The sequence below is a fragment of the Chironomus tepperi genome, unplaced genomic scaffold (assembly GCF_022539635.2).
Source record: "Chironomus tepperi strain 1889 unplaced genomic scaffold, CSIRO-AGI_Ctep_v1 contig_13, whole genome shotgun sequence".
NCBI classification, from domain to species: domain Eukaryota; kingdom Metazoa; phylum Arthropoda; class Insecta; order Diptera; family Chironomidae; genus Chironomus; species Chironomus tepperi.
Genome location: NW_027226135.1, coordinates 1407899 through 1424489, shown reverse-complemented (window position 1 = coordinate 1424489; position 16591 = coordinate 1407899). Strand labels below are relative to the sequence as shown.

The following is a 16591-nucleotide window of genomic DNA, read 5'->3' as shown; positions in this document are numbered from 1 at the left end:
CCCAGTCCCATCAATCCAAAATCCACTCAAGACCCCTCCAAACCCCACTAAAAACTACACTAATCAACCATAAAACTCCAATTCTACACGATATAAATCAAATCGAATCAATTATCATCGATATAATTCGGTATAATCTCTCAATTAGGATAGCATGTGCTGAAATATCGCAAATGATTAATGAACTATTAAGTGAAAATTTTCATCTCGAATGTTGCGAATTTGTTTCAATTAACAGCGTTAAAAAAAAAGCTAATTAATCATGGGCAATTTTTTCATAATTTATTTTGGTGAATTTTTCTGGATTTTGGGAATTTTGGGGGATTTTGGGGTAAATTTGGATGATTTGGGGTCAATTTTGATCAAGTTTTTGCAATTTTTAGTCAATTAGTCAAATTTAGACAATTTAGCGTCAATTCCACCTCCATCTCCCACCTAGACCCTCAAGATTCATCATCACTTCCATCACCTTCCTAATAATCACAAAAAATCATCACAATACCCATAAGAAATCTATTTAAATCACAATTCAACTTCATCAGCATGTTTCTATTCAATAAGAAGCTCATAAATCATTCCAACTGTTGTATTTGACTGCGCAGTGACAAGCATAGCATTAAAAATATGTGCGTATTGGGAGTTAATTCACATTTTTATCGTTGTATTGTGATTTGAGTTGTTGATATTAATAAGAATGGACTTTTTGGGGATTGCAGATTGAATTTTTGGATTAAATGTGAGCAGGAGCAATATAATCTTGAAAACTGACAATTAAACCTGAAAATGAACCACAAAACCTGTAAATTTAGCAAAATAACCTCAAAAATTTGTAATTTAATCTCAAAATTTGTTTCTCAACCTCAAAATTTGATGACATGACCTCAAAAATTAACTAAATAGGACCGAAAACGGCCGAAAAAGACCGAGGACGGCCTAAAAAACCCGAAAACGGTCGAAGACGACCGAAGACCAAAGATCGACGACCGAGTCTGGAACTGGGACCAATAACAAAACCGAGACATAAATCACATTTTCCACAACATTCCAACAAGTTCCTTAACCTTGACCATCCCAAAAATAATTAATTTTTCAATAAAATTTCTTCTCACAAAGCAATAAATTCACAAAAAAAAAAAAGCAAATTTTTCCATCTTCAAAAATCCCGAAGCGAATTCCGCAATAAATATTTAAAATGCAATAATCTGCGCATTATTTCTTGTCAGATTGCAAAACATTATCAAATAAATTTTATTTTCTCAAACTGCATTAAATCATTAAATTTATCTTGCGCATTTTTCACAATTTTTCCATAAATTTTCCTCATTTTCATGATTTTTTGTTGAACATTTTTAATTACTTTTAAATAAAATTCTGGCTGCTTCTTTTTCTGTTCGTTCCTTTGTGTGAATTAAGAACTGAGACTGAAAAATTTATTATTTTAATTGCATCACGTAATCTCACAAAGACGTAAGCATTGTGGATATACATTTTGGTGGATGTTTATGCGTTTGAGACTGTAGGAGACTTACTGATGTGAGTTGAGTGATTTTGGGGACAACTGTCGGATTTTGAAGGCTATAGTTTGGGTTTGAGGGCTTAAATTGGGGTTTGATGACTAAATTTTCATTTCGAGTACTGAATTTGAACTCTGATAGCGAACCAGAAGCTTTGACAGCCTTTTTGGGTAGTATTGTGAGTTTGGTCCCTAATTCTAACGTTTTCGGTCACTATCTTGATCCAAGTCGCTGCCTAAGCCGCAATATCGATCCTAAATTCGTTGCTGGCCTTTGTCTCATTCCCAATCTCGGTCTAGACCGCAGTTTCGATCCCAGCCTGAGTCTCTGAAATTCATCGATACCGAGACCCTAGTACAGCCTTCTGCCACAGCAATAACAACAAACTTATGATCTGCAAACGATTTAAAATCCAATAAAACTGCAAAATAACTCAATTCCCATAAAAAAACTTCATTTATCACTCTAAAGAGCTGCATGCCTCATTAATTCATAATCACGAGTGAAAGACACTTTCTGTTTATGTGCTAACTAATAGCTAATTATATTATGCATAGAGCAAATGTGTCATAAATTTTACTTCTAAAATAATTATAAGCGTGTCTGTATGAGAAATGAGTGTAAAAAAATAAACAAATTTCAATTCAGTCTGTGTCTTAATCTGTAGATGAAATATTGACATTGGGAAATAAAATATTTTAAATTGACATCAGGGAATTGAGCAATAATTTACATCAAAAAATATTTAAATCCTTAGAAATAAAAATTAAGTGTGAATTTTACTGAGAGAGGATTGGTTAATGAATTGAGATGAATGAGTCTCGTGGGGATGCTTTGGAAGCGATGTGTTGAGGAAATTTGATTTTTATTGGGGCATTTAAGGACAATTTTCAGACACTTATGAATAAAAAGAAGAATTATAAGAATCGACAAGTTCATGAAGATCAATAAAAATGGAAAAATTTAAGATTTCGAACTTCCGCGTGTAATAGAGATAGTATGTTTCTCAATTAAATGCATTTAGTGACCCAACCTCAATGTTTCATTAGGTTTTGAATGCTTCAGCCACTTCAATCTTCTCCTAAAAGGCAAATAGTGTGAAAAAGTCACAAAAGGACGTCCCCAGGTCAGTGTAACTCTAGCATGTAGCAGAATTTTGGAGAAATCCTACTTAAATCTATAGTAAACCATCCTCAATGATACCATTTTCAGGCTTTTGTTCTATTGTGAGCCTTTTGGTCATTTAAATCACTTAATTTCGAATCAAAATCCCAAAGTCAATCCAAAAACCTTCAAGCTACTATAGTGAACAGCTTCTCTGTTAGTGACACGGTGCAGTATAAACATACCACTGGTATGATACACTAATACACCAGTATACTGGTACTACTGCAATACCATAAAGCACCTTGCTACCTCTACCTTAAGTAATTGTCCCCCAGTTCATTCCACTATCAAAAACTATTCAAACACAAAAAAAAGTCACCAATTTTTCATGTCACCGTACACAAAACACAAAAAAAACTCATTCAGCATTAGCCGAATGAAAAGCAATAAAAATGACTTGAAGTCACGATGCATTAAATGTTCTATTTTACAGTCATTTTCGCACATTATAAAGTTTATTTTTTATGAGTTTATTTGCATTACTCAATCTTGTGTACTTTTACTTTACGTACATCTATGCTGTTCATTGTAAAATGTCATTTCCTATGTGTGGCTATGGTCGAGGATAGTCAATGATGGCGAGCGTGTATCGTGGCTGTAATAAATGATGACTTTTAAGACTAATGAAATTGAATTTATTAAAGTAATTAAAAAATATGTGTGTGACTGAATTTACTGCTGAACTTTACATGTTCAAGTCTTTTTGTCTTTTATGTCTTTTTATTATTCAAGATGAAAATGAATTAAAAAAGAAAAGAAAAGAAAAATAGTTTTTTTGCGGTTGACTTTTGCTCTTGTTTGATTTATTGTTTTGGGTCTCATGTTTAATTTATGGGGCTGAAATGTATCTCATGAATGTATGTTGTTTTGATGGTAATGCAGACTGAATTGTGATTGGTTGGAGAGGGAATTTGTTGGTTTGATGGGGTCAGAGTTGCAAAACTGGCACTTATGACAGGAAAAATAGTTCAAATTTTTGATAATTTGAGTGATTTTTCTCACAAAACCATACAAAATATCAAGAATTTGTACGGTTTTTAGCCTGTCACAGGCGACTGTATTGCAACTCTGACCCCATAAAACCATCAAAATCCCGGTAACTCTGTCGGTTTTGCTACTCTGGTTGAGGTTTATATTCGTCTACAAGATTAAGGATTTTGTGGATTGAAAGAGGTCAAATTGATGCATTTCAGAGTATTTTCCAGATTCTATGGACTCTAAGGTCGTTAAGTGGTCAAAATCAGTCGAAAATGATTAAAATTGATACAATTTAATAGAGTCAGATGGAAAGCATGTAGTTGTAGCTAATTCTGAGTTAGAACAAGGTTACAGTAAGAAATTGACTCATTGGACAGCATTGTTTGCATTTTATTGTACTAAAGGACTTCAAGTAGTCAAAATTAGTTAAGAATGATCTCAATTGGTACATTTGACAGAATTTCTTGAATTTAAAGGCAATTTAGATTAAGATTGAATGATCAGAACTGATAAAATGATTGAATTCTGTCAGAAATGGTTGAATATGTTATACTGGACCTTGGTTGCATTTTAGAGCACTTAAGATCGTGATCTAGGATGCGATATTGTTTCAACTATCAGAATTGATCAAAAACACCTCAAATTAGAACACTTGGCGGTATTGTACGCACTACAAGGTATTTTTCATCATGATTTGAGTAAAAAACTCTTAAAACTATTTAAAAATAGCCAAAAAATGGTTAAAATTAATCAAAAAATCAGAATAATTAAGCTAACTTGGTACAAAATTCTGATAACAATGATTAATACTCTTGGTTGCGATCCTTTGATGCATCCTCCCCAAAAACCCCTAAATTCCCTCAATTTTGTATGATCCATTCATGACCCATTTTCACTGAATACCCCATCAATTCACTCCAAACTTCTGTTCATTCAATAATCATTAATAGAAAAAATCTTGAGTAAATCCTCCTTAAATCATCATTCTGTGCACAATACAATAAAATCAAGAAAAAAAGTCTCATAAAATTCATTCCACATTTTTAAAATCTTTTCATTCGTTAAGTGACATCTTAAAAATAAATAAAAAATTTCACTGATTCTTCTTCTGTCGTATTCATGTATGAATTTATTGTCTACTTAACCTCAATATCATGATGCATCATTGCATGGCTGATTCTATTTTATTTCATCTTTCTTTTCTTTTTGCCACATTCTGTGTGCTGTTTTGTTGTCTTTCATTTACTCGGTTGAATACTCGACCAAACAGATTTGTAATTCTTGTTTTTTTTTTCTTATTTTTTGCTTAATGTTTTCTAGAATTTTTGTTTTGTATTATTTTACAATCTTACTACATTGTTGTTGCATGTCTTCTTCATCTTCTGTATTGTCTAGAAATGTTCAGTAAAACTCAAGAAAAACTGAATTTTCTTAGAGAATCTTATAGAATTTAGACAAAAACTAAATTGCATCACTAGATCAACCGTACTTACGTACATACTTGCTTACTTACTCACTTAATTACTTAGTTAATTACTTACCTAACTACTTGAAGCATGCCCGAACTGTACAAATCAGTTAATTGATGAAAAGTCCGACTCCAGGTCAATGTGTCTCTGATTAAATGGCAAATTCGGTTTAAATCCGTTACTATGTCAATCATAGAAGAGTTAACCAGATCTGGTGTTGAATTTAGGATTGATTAACCAGCTTGTGATATTTGAGTAAGCTTATGACCCTTATAGTGCAGTTCGACAGCGAGTAATTAAAATAAGAAGTCAGGAATTATGATATGCATCCAACTAGGAGCCTGTTGTAATTTAATTCAAAATCCATAATTGTATGACCAGAAGTGTTGAATGATGATATCATATAAGAACACTATTGCGGAGTAGACAGGACTTCAATGAACCTCTGTCCATTGTCATGCAATTGTCGAATTGGGACTTAAGTGGTTGTCTGTAGACTGGAGTCCCCTAACAAACAAAGAAAATGTTCACAAAAATGAGTACACTCAGAGAATGCTCGTTGTCTGTTAGGGGTCTGAACTTCCAAAATACTGTCAACTCTGCGCTATTGTCTAGGAATCGTTGGAAACAAAATCACGAAATCAATCAAAATCGAACAAAAATAAGAAAAAATTGATCAAAAAATGACCAAAAAGGGTTAATAGGAGTCTTGGTATCGACCAGGGTATTCACGAATTGTTTGGATCAAGACCGAGCCTAAGGCCAAGAACGGGATCAAAATTACAAGACTAGAAAGCCTTCGTCTCGGTCTCTAGAGCATTTATGAGCAAAATTGATCAAAATTAATGACATAAATGAGTAGCATATTAAGAACAATACAGACAAGTATGAATCTAGAAGCATTTAAGTCAACCAAAACCTTCAAATCAATGATTTTCTAAAACTACAATTCATTCTAAAACTGCTGCTAAAATCAACTAACGCTCAAAATATCGTACAAGAATAGAACAGTCAACGACGCGCGAGACGAAAAGAAAAAAAAGTAAAAAAAAGTTTGAGTCATAAATTGATGATTTCACGATAATGTTTTGTTGTGTGACATTTTTCGTCTATTTCTGAATATTGAAGATTATAAATAAAGAAGAAGTAAAAGAAGCGACAGAACTGTAACGGAATGTATTCGTTAAGGGACACAACGGCATGTCACGAGTGAGCAAAATTCGATGAAATTTATTGTTATAGACATCTGAAAAATAAAGGTTTTTTTGGGGAAGAATCACGAGGAAAAATTGGATGCGACGTGTTAAAAAAAGGAAGGAAAATTTTTTAGTGTTTTTTTGGGGAATATTCATCAGTTACGTAACGGTCTTGGACCGAATACTACTTAGGGGTCAATTGAGGCTATTCTACATCTCCACAGCAATTTACCAACCAAACCCATCAAAAATCTCAACTTCCAAGTCACACAACACCCAAACAATCCCAACAACAATTCACTTAATTTATTTGACACGTGCTTACGACGGCATTTTATAGATAATTGATGTCAGCCAAAAAGAGGTTATTAAAGTGGATTCAAACAATTGACCATAAATTTTGATGATTTTTAAACAACAGATTAAAGGAATTTTAGGTATTAAAAAAGTCTAGGAATTAAGTAAACATGTGTGCAAAATGCAGTGGGTTTGGACCCAAATCAGCAACTAGTGTAGACGGTCGAGCTTCGACTTGAGTCCAAATAAAGCTCGACTTGAGTCCGACTAGAGCTCGACTTGAGCTCGACTTGAGTCCGACTAGAGCTCGACTTGAGTCCGACTACAGCTCGACTTGAGTCCGATTAGAGCTCGACTTGAGTCCGACTACAGCTCGACTTGAGTCCGACTAGAGCTCGACTTGAGTCCAACTAGAGCTCGACTTGAGTCTGACTACAGCTCGACTTGAGTCCGACTAGAGCTCGACTTGAGTCCGACTAGAGCTCGACTTGAATTCCTAAAGCTCGAACTCAAAAAACTATTTCCTCAGCTCGACTTGAGTTTATCGATAAAATTAACAAATTTTTCTAAAAATAAATATGGAAAAATGTTGAATGTAAAATGGTCATCGAGTTGGCAATTATTAGTACTAAATTTATGGATCATAAAACTTGTTTCACATCTTTTTTTTCCTAAAATTTCAAACTAAATATTTGTGTTTATTTGAATGCCTGTCATGAGACAATTTTAAGTCTATTCGCGATGAGATTCAGCCCCTCAAAATCCATTAGTGTTGATAATTAAAGAAAATATTTGAAAAAAAAATTTGTAATTTTTCGTCTATTAGTCGAAATAAAGTGTAACGTGAAAATCACTCACGGGGCAGACAATTAGCACTCAATAAACAAGCCAGAATATTGTCGACCAGATGCGACGATAAATTCAGCTGAGAAAAAAAATTGAAATAATAAAAAAAAAGAAACTAAAAAAAAAATGAATTGAAACAACAAAAAATTTTCATCATCATAAAAATAGGAAGAAGACATTAGCAGGAAAATTTGGGAGAAATGGAGCTGAGGAATCAATTTGACTAGAGCTCGACTCTAGCTCGACTCTAGCTCGACTCTAGATTGACTCTAGCTCGACTCTAGCTCGACTTTAGTTTGAATCTAGCTTGACTGATGCTCGACTAGAGCTTGAACTGAGCTTGATTAGAGCTCGACTACAGTTCGAATGCAGCTCGACTTGAGTTCGCCTTTAGCTCGACTGTAGCGCAACCAGAACTAGACTCTAGCTCGACTGATGCTTGATTGAAGTCCGGCTAAAGCTTGACTAATGCTCGACTTGAACTCGACTAGAGATCGACCAAACCTCAACTACAGCTCGACTTAATCTCAATAAAATTTAATCCCAACTCAAAAATGCGCTCCAAATTCCCCCAACCAAATCAAATCCAACATTTTCCCAACTTAAAATTAATTTAATTTTTTTTAACGCTGTCATCGCACAATTTTTTTTTTATATTTCTCATCTCTCTCCAATCTCTCTGAAAATTGAGTTAATAATAACATATAAAAAACCGCCATATGAGCAATCACGATTAAATATTTATGAATGGTTAGATGACACTTATCACAGTTGAACGCACGTTAGGTTCATTTCATTTTTTATGACGTGATTTCATCGTTGTTGTTGTTTTTTTCTCTAAATTTACGCACAAACGCACGCACACGAAGAGTCAGACAGTCAATAATTGTGTATTGCATGACAGATGAACAGCAATAATAGAAATTTTTGGAATTAAATGCGACATAGTGTGTGGATAAAACAAATTTTATTCCCGTCGTATGCCACACATTTTTTATGTAATTTATTTTTTTATGTTTTGAGCACATAACAAGGACTGTAATCCCTCGACAACTTTTTTTTTAAGTGCCATTGTTTGAAATAATACTTATGGGAGGATGAAATAAAGGAGACGGGAGGATGCAATGATGTGGATGGGATAAATGATTGTTTTGAACTCGGACGAATGGACAATTTGAGGGTGGAACTGGGGTGAGGTTGAGGTAATAGGATTGGTGAGATGTAAGCTGCTTGTTCTTAAAGTTTGTTTACTTCAAACGTTTACTTAAAGACAGTCCTGAGTAGCACAAATTGCTTAATCGGTCAAAAATACAGTGTTAAGTAGGGTGACTTAGACTTGGAAATACCAAGCTACCATGTAACCATTTAGCTAAGAAACCAAGCAACCATTTAATTATGTAACCATGCCACGTTTTCACTTTGTCATCATATCACCATGTTAAAGCCACGCAGTCCTGTTGCATGGTTGCAAGCCAAGCAACCTAGTAGCCTTGCGACCATGTCACCATACCACTGTGTCATAGTCACGTCGTCCAAGTGCCGAATAGTAATCATATAACCATGTAACTATGACATAAGTCAAAATCACGTCGTTTTTGTGTCGAATTGCAGCTATCTAATTATGCAAGAGATCAATCATGCAACCACACAACCTTGTAACCATGCAACTACGCCCCATTGTCATCTTATAACTATGTTAAAGGCATTTCGTCCTAGTGCCAGATTGCAACCATGTAACTATGTCACCATGTACTAAAATCAAATTCACAACTTCCTTCTGTGAACCAAAAATCACACAGTCATGTAACTATGTAGCCATGAAACCATGTAACAACACAACCATGTCACTATGTCGTCATACCACCATGTCATAATGCTGTTGTGCTAAAATCTGATGTAATTGAAACTATATAGCCATGCAACCAGAGTTGGCAGGTCACCAATATGGAGGCGCCTCCACAAAGTCAGGAATCCACTCGAATCCGAAATTTTTGGACTTTTGGAGTCCGAACTCCAAAATCCTGCCAAATCTACATGCAACTATGTAACCATACTGCCATACTACGACACCACCATATCACCATACCAGAGTCACTTCACACTGTTGCCAGATTTTAGATCGATTAACCAACTTGCTCTATTCTAAATTTCACTCCAAAAATCCATTTATGATAACAATTTCCACCCCAATTCACCAACATTCATGTACCTCCAATGACTTTCTTCCGTCCACTTGCATAAATTAATGTTGATTGTATTTTTATTATTTAATGAATGCAGGATGTATGACAATAATAATTCATGGACGAGAATATTTTATGAAATTCACAAAAATGTCATGTAAAATGTAAATGACTGAATCTAGACATAACCAAAAAAATATGAAAAAAAGCACGATTCAAATGATTTATATTCATGGAGAATAATCTTGTTGGGAATAAATATGTAGTGCTGAATTATGCAAGTGGAGTTGGGTGGGTGCTGGGAGGTGATGGAGGAGTTTTGGGGTTATTGGGGGTGGTTGGAGGTGATATGGGACTGGATTATGAGGGGGATGGGTGATAAGTAGGTTTGGGGTCATGTTGACTGAGTGCTTGACTGGAAGTCGGGAAATCATCGAAAAATGATAATAATTGATAAAATTAATAAATTTTACCAGATAATGAAAAAATTGCTCAAAAATTGAGCAAAATCTGACCAAAAATTGACCGAAAATGAGCAAAAATTGCTCAAAAATTGACCAAAAATTGAGCAAAAATTGACCAAAAATTGAGCAAAATTTGAACAAAATTTAAGCAAAAATTGAGCAAAAATTGACCAAAAATTGACCAAAAATTGAGCAAAAATTGACCAAAAATTGACCAAAAATTGACCAAAATTTGACCAAAAATTGACCAAAAATTGACCAAAAATTGACCAAAATTGACCAAAAATTGAGCAAAAATTGACCAAAAATTCACCAAATCCCTTCCACATCCTCCATCACCTCAGACCACCCAAACCCCCACAAAAATCACATCCACCTCCCATTATCCTAATTCATCCTGCAACTATGCAATAACACACAAATGCACACCACTCAATTCCACTGCATTTATTCCCTTAATTAGCCAAAGTGTTTATTACAACACATTTAAAATCAAATTATGAATTCCATTTTCATGCAAATATTTCAATGCCTTCGTAAAAAGCTCATTTAAATGCCTGGAAATTATTTTACTGCACCTTTTTTACAAAATGTAATTTTCACAAAATACAAAACAATTTTTTGCTTCCTTTTTTAATATTTGGGGTTAGTTTGGGTGTTAGGGAATTGGAGGAAATTGAGGTTTTGAGTCTCGAATCTGTATTGGGTACTAAAGGGTGCATAGACCATGATTTCAACCCCATGACCCTCATTATGTACTTTCATCCTTCCCCAAAACCAATTCATTCCATTCCAACATTCTGAAACCAAATTTGCTCCCTTCCACAAACCCCATCCGTTCCCTTACACCTTCTTCAAACTCAATCAGCTCCCTTGCACCTCCCCCAAAGCCATCGTTCTCTTTGACCTTCCTCATATTCAATTTGCTCGCCTGCACCTTCCAAAAGCCTAATCCGCTTCCTTACAATTCATCCAAGCCCAATCCATCCCCCAAAACTTCCCCCCAACCCAATCCGTCTCCATACACTTCTCCAAAGCCCAATCCGTCACCATAGACCTGCCCCATACCCAATCCATTCCCCTTCACCTCCCTTAAACCCCATCCACTCCCCTCAAACTCTCCTAAACCCAACCCGGTCCTTTCCAACTCTTCCAAACCCAAATTCGTTCCTCTACACCTCCTCTAAACCCTATCTACTCCCTTTGATTTGAAACCTAATCCGAAATCCTCCCCCAAACCATAGTTGGCAAGACTTTGGAGTCCGGACTCCAAAAATCCCAAAAATCTGGACTTTGAAAGTCCCGACTCCACTTTGATGTCCTGCCGATTCTGCCCCAAATCTAATAAGCTGCTCATTCCTCAAACCAGCCCCCTCAAACCCAATTCCACCCCAACTCCCCATAGAGTGTTACCCAACACCCTCATCGACCCCCCTTACCTTACCTTTACTCCTCTCATATTTGTAAAATATTTCAAATCGTAAACATCATGACATGTTAATGAGCTATTAAGTTAATTCATTTAGCCACACAAGTTTACTACTTTTTTTCATTTTTTTTAGTCTCTTTTTCCTCCTATTTTGCCATTTGTTTAAGACTAATTGCTCTACCATGACTAAAACACATTGACCTAATTTAATTGTGCCTTTTTCCATCCTGTGTCTCTGTGTTTTGAGGTTGACGTCAACGTAAATATTTGTATTTATATTTTAAAACTATTTAGATAAATTAATGAATTTTGATTTGGATTTTTGAGCAGGTTTTGATGATGTTTGGGGAATGTGGTGATGTTGATGTGGATGACGATTTAGAGGGGTCTGTGGGGTATTATAATCTCGGGATTGAATGGAAACGAAGATCGAGTCCGAGTCCGAAGACTGAGGATCGAGAATCCGAAGACCGGCGAAGACCGGCGAAGACTAACGAAGACCAACGAAGATTTGACGAAGATTAAACGAAGACCAACGAAGACTTGACGATGACTTGACGAAGACTAACGAAGACTAACGAAGACTAACGAAGACTAACGAAGACTAACGAAGACTAACGAAGACTAACGAAGACTAACGAAGACTAACGAAGACAAACTAAGACCAAAAAAGACTAATGAAAACCGAAAACCACTTTAAAGCAATATTCAAACCATCTTCCAAGTCAACAGATCCCCTCATTAATCCAAATTACACAGAAAACCGTTTACAACATTGTCATTGAATAGTTCTCATCAAGCAACCAACAAAGTATTTAAAAGCAGCATCAAGCAGCAATTCAGCAATAGAACAATTAAGGTTGAAAATTCACGACATTGTTGTTTACTGAGTAATTTTAATGCATTTAACAGCTATTAAAAATGATTGAAGCACATTAAGAAAACTGAGTGAAAATTAAATTGTGCACAACAAGCATTTCAAGTGGCATGAAAAGTAATGTAAATTTTTTGTTATGCTGCATGCTATGCTACTCCACAGTGCATAATTTTAAACAATATTTCATATCAAAAATGAAGCACAAAGTTTTGTTGAAATTGTTGCAGACTTTTTGTCAGTAATTTTGCTGTTGTTATTTTGATAATTCTAAACTGCTCACTTTTACGGATTATAAAATTACATGCTTGTTTTCTAGCATTTATAGTTTTGATATTTTAGATGTAATACCTTAAGTATGTGGGAGATATGAATGCAATTGTTGTGATTGTTGGAGGAATTTTGAGGATTTATGGGAATTTTAGGGATCGAAAAGAGCTCCAAGTTGATTTGGATTTTGTATGGAGTTGACTCGACTTGAGCTTGTCTCGTTCTACCGAGATCCCAAAGTCCTCCCAACTCTGGTGCAATCAAGTAGTCACATTACATTAAAATCTCATTACACTTCCAGATTCCCAATAAGCAACAATCTTGCAGCAACAATTCTCAAAAATCTCAAAATACGAACTATTTCCTCCCATAAAATCCGAAACTCCATCCTCAGTTCCAACAACAAGAGCCAATAAATCTTCACAAAGTTCTCCTGCCAAGATATGCACAAGAAAACTTCAAGATAACTTCCAACTTTTTATTTTATTTCCAATATTTCGCATCTCATCCTCCAATTTCCAATTACATTAAATGCCACATACACCAACAACTTTGTAATCTATAATGACATAAAATGCAATTTGAGCTTGCAAAAAAAAGTATTGACTTAATGTTAAGCACATTCGAAGTAAAGAAATTTTTACTGATTTCCTCTAATAAATCAAATTCTTGATGCCAAACTGAGAATGAAAAAGTTTTGCATGCATTTAAATTAGTTTTGTGCTTTATTGCTGGCATTTAAGTTAAGGTGTCGGGAAACTTTAATGGATGTGAAGAATGTTGCAAAAAATTTAGTTATTTAAGTGGATTTTGTGAAGGAAATTGTGTTTTTGAGCAGTTTTTGCTCTTTTTCTTGCGTAGCTGCAAGGAACGTTGGCTTTCCCGGAAGGTACAAAATTGACTTCGTATCCAGCCCAGATTTGATTAAATCCAGCTTCGTGTCAGTTATAATCAAAATTCATAACTAGGGTCTAGGCAGAAAAAAGGGGCAATGGTCAAATTAGTTAGAAAGTCGGACAGCCGACTTAAGGTCCCGAGTTCGACCCCAGGGATAGTTTAGTTGTATTCGGATGCTTTTTCTCTGTTTTAGTCACTCAAACTCAGATTGTGTGATTCACGGCAAACAAATTATAGCTAGGTGCGTGGCATTGATATACCCTGGATCATTTAACGTTACGTAATTTACGAATATTCCCCTTTGTCAATTCTGTCTTCTGAATGACTTCCTTTTACATCGATTTAAGCTCTTTGTGTTGCTTTAGGTGTGAATTTTATACGAATTTAATGAAGTAAAATTGTCACAAAATTGACCAAAATCATGAAAAATTTGACAAAAAAACCCAAAAATTCACCAAAACCCCCAAAAATAAATCCCAAATTTCCAAATAAACCGCAAAAACATCCAAAATGGCCGTCATCATCATCATCATTTTAACACCCAAAATATTCATACCATTGCAATTGACAATTAGAATATCCAACGAAAATAAATTATTCAACCAACATTGCACATTTATCACCAAAAATCAAATTAATTCATGAAATCTGCAATTCTGTGTAAAATCACAAATTTATGGCAATAAATCATTTATTTAGTTCATTTAAAATGCAAATTTTTAATTCCATTTTTTTGCATTTCCAACAAATTTTATGATTTTTTATCAACTAATTAATGAATACTAAATGTGATAATGAAGTGCTTTGGGTGTTGTGAATGATGTCAATGGTGGAACAAAAAATGAATTTTAAAATTTTAATCAGCTTATTGAATTGATTGTAATGTATTGGAAGGGAATTTGAATTAGATGTAGGGGTAAAGGGGTGAAGTGGCATCATTGGGCTTTATGGTAGAGTATTAATCTTACACGGTCAAACGTCCTGGGGTCTGTTTCGGGGTCTGTTTCAGACTCCACCTGGACTATCCAAAATTGGACTCCAAATTTTAGTTCACAAAGCACAACGATGTGAGAGAAAGGGTCACAAAAATGTCATTAATAGTGTTACGTTACTTCCGAACGATCCCCAAAATTTTCCCTTATTTTTTTCTAATTTTTCCTCCTTCCTTCCTCCTTTCTTCTTATCCCCCCACTTCCCTTATCCAAACTACACAACTGACTGAATGAAGCGATTTGTTAGTAAATGTAAAGGAACATAAAAGACATAAGAGAAGAAAAGAATCTATCAAATGTGAAATGAAACAGATGTTGTAGCTACGATAGATAAATTTATATATTTTTTGGATCTGTGTGGTAAAATGATGGAAGCATTGATGGAATTAAGAGAGGGAAAAATATGAAGTATTGATGGAAAGATGCAGCAGAAGTAAAAACTGCACAAATGTGATTAAGGAACGAAGGATAAAGAAGGAAAAATACGCAGTGAAATTTGATGGATGGGAATGAAGGGATGCTTTAAGTTTTTGAGGAGCTGTAATGGGGTTTTTGGTGGATTTTGATGAATTTTGATGATTTTTTGAGAATTCTTTAATTTTAAGGATTTGTTTTGAATATCTCAAGTCGGTTAATCTGTTCAAAATTCAGCACAATGTCGACATGACTCTGGAATGATGTCAGACTCGATTTGAGCCGAATTAAGATCCAATACCTCATAGCTTACCCACAACCTCTAATTGATACAAAATATGTCAATTTTTCCTTCCCAATTTTCAATCATTTCTGCCTCAACCATCAGAGTAACTGACACCAAAACACAAAAAAATCCCAAAAAATACTCAGTATTAAATTTCATTCAGCATCCATCCATCCATCCATGCCAACTCACACAAAAATAATCAAGAATGTCTGCTTATTTTTGAATATAATTGAGCGCTTCCTCAAAAAAAGACGGCCAAAAAATAAGGCAGAGATTGAGTAACAAATTAAATTTTGTTCATCTTCACATTTTTTCCCAAAAAATGCCCCGATTTTGATTAGTTTATCGACAAAAAACAAGGCAAGAACAAGCACTTGAAAGAAAAATATGTAAGAATATTGATTAAGGCTAGAAGAAGAAGATGAAGATGAAGATATACAAATAAGATAAATTTCCAGCATAGAAATTGATTTAACTAAATTGAATCATTCAAGAAATAAGAGCAAAAATATTGGGGAAAAAATATTCTGATGAATTCCTTTTGTTTGAGTTCGTGAATTTTGTGTGTATGGAGGGGACAGGGGTGGAGTTGGAGATTTTTTGAGGTTATGAGGGCTTCTCAGAAGGATATGACAATGATTTAGGAATATTTTTGGAGTATTTTCATGGAAAATGGTGGAAATTTGACGAATTTTGTCAAAAATTGGGAATATTTGGCCCCAAAGCCCCCTTTCTTCCCTGAATATGCTTATGTTTGAGATTAGGGAAAGAAATTGGGAAAATTGTAGATTTTGGATTTTTTTTCACGAAAAATCCTACAAAATTGAAGAAATTGATCTAAAAAGGTGATCATTTTCCTCCATAACGACATCCATGGGACCGAAGAGTCTTACATAATTTTAGGTTATGGCATTAACAAGGGAGGTTGACAAATTGGGACTTTTGACGGTTTTCTAACAAAGAATCTTAGAATATTGAATAATTTTTACCAAAAAGTGAAGAGAAAGGGTTGGGTTGGGTGTCGATTCCATTGAACCAGACCTAGTGTGCTGGGGTGATTATGTTGCTGGATATCAACCCACGCGTCTTTGAATACACCCCTGGTACCAAGAAATTGGGGAAACTGTAGAAAATTGATGAATTATTGTCCAAAACGTTGAAATTTTGCCCCAAAACCCCAACACTCCTCGAATACGCTAACCAGAAGCGTTTAAGATTAGGATGAGAAATTGACATAAATTGAGGCTTTTTTTTTCGATTTTTCTAGGGAAAAATTGTAGCAAAATTGAAGAATAAGCCAAAACAAAGGTGT

General features: G+C 34.7%; 1 protein-coding gene across 4 annotated transcripts in view; it reads left to right on the top strand.

Annotated features, from left to right (window-relative positions):
* The window catches only part of LOC139090512 (heterogeneous nuclear ribonucleoprotein L-like), a 155396-nt gene that overhangs the window by 104361 nt on the left and 34444 nt on the right, over positions 1–16591 (top strand). The window lies entirely within an intron of this gene.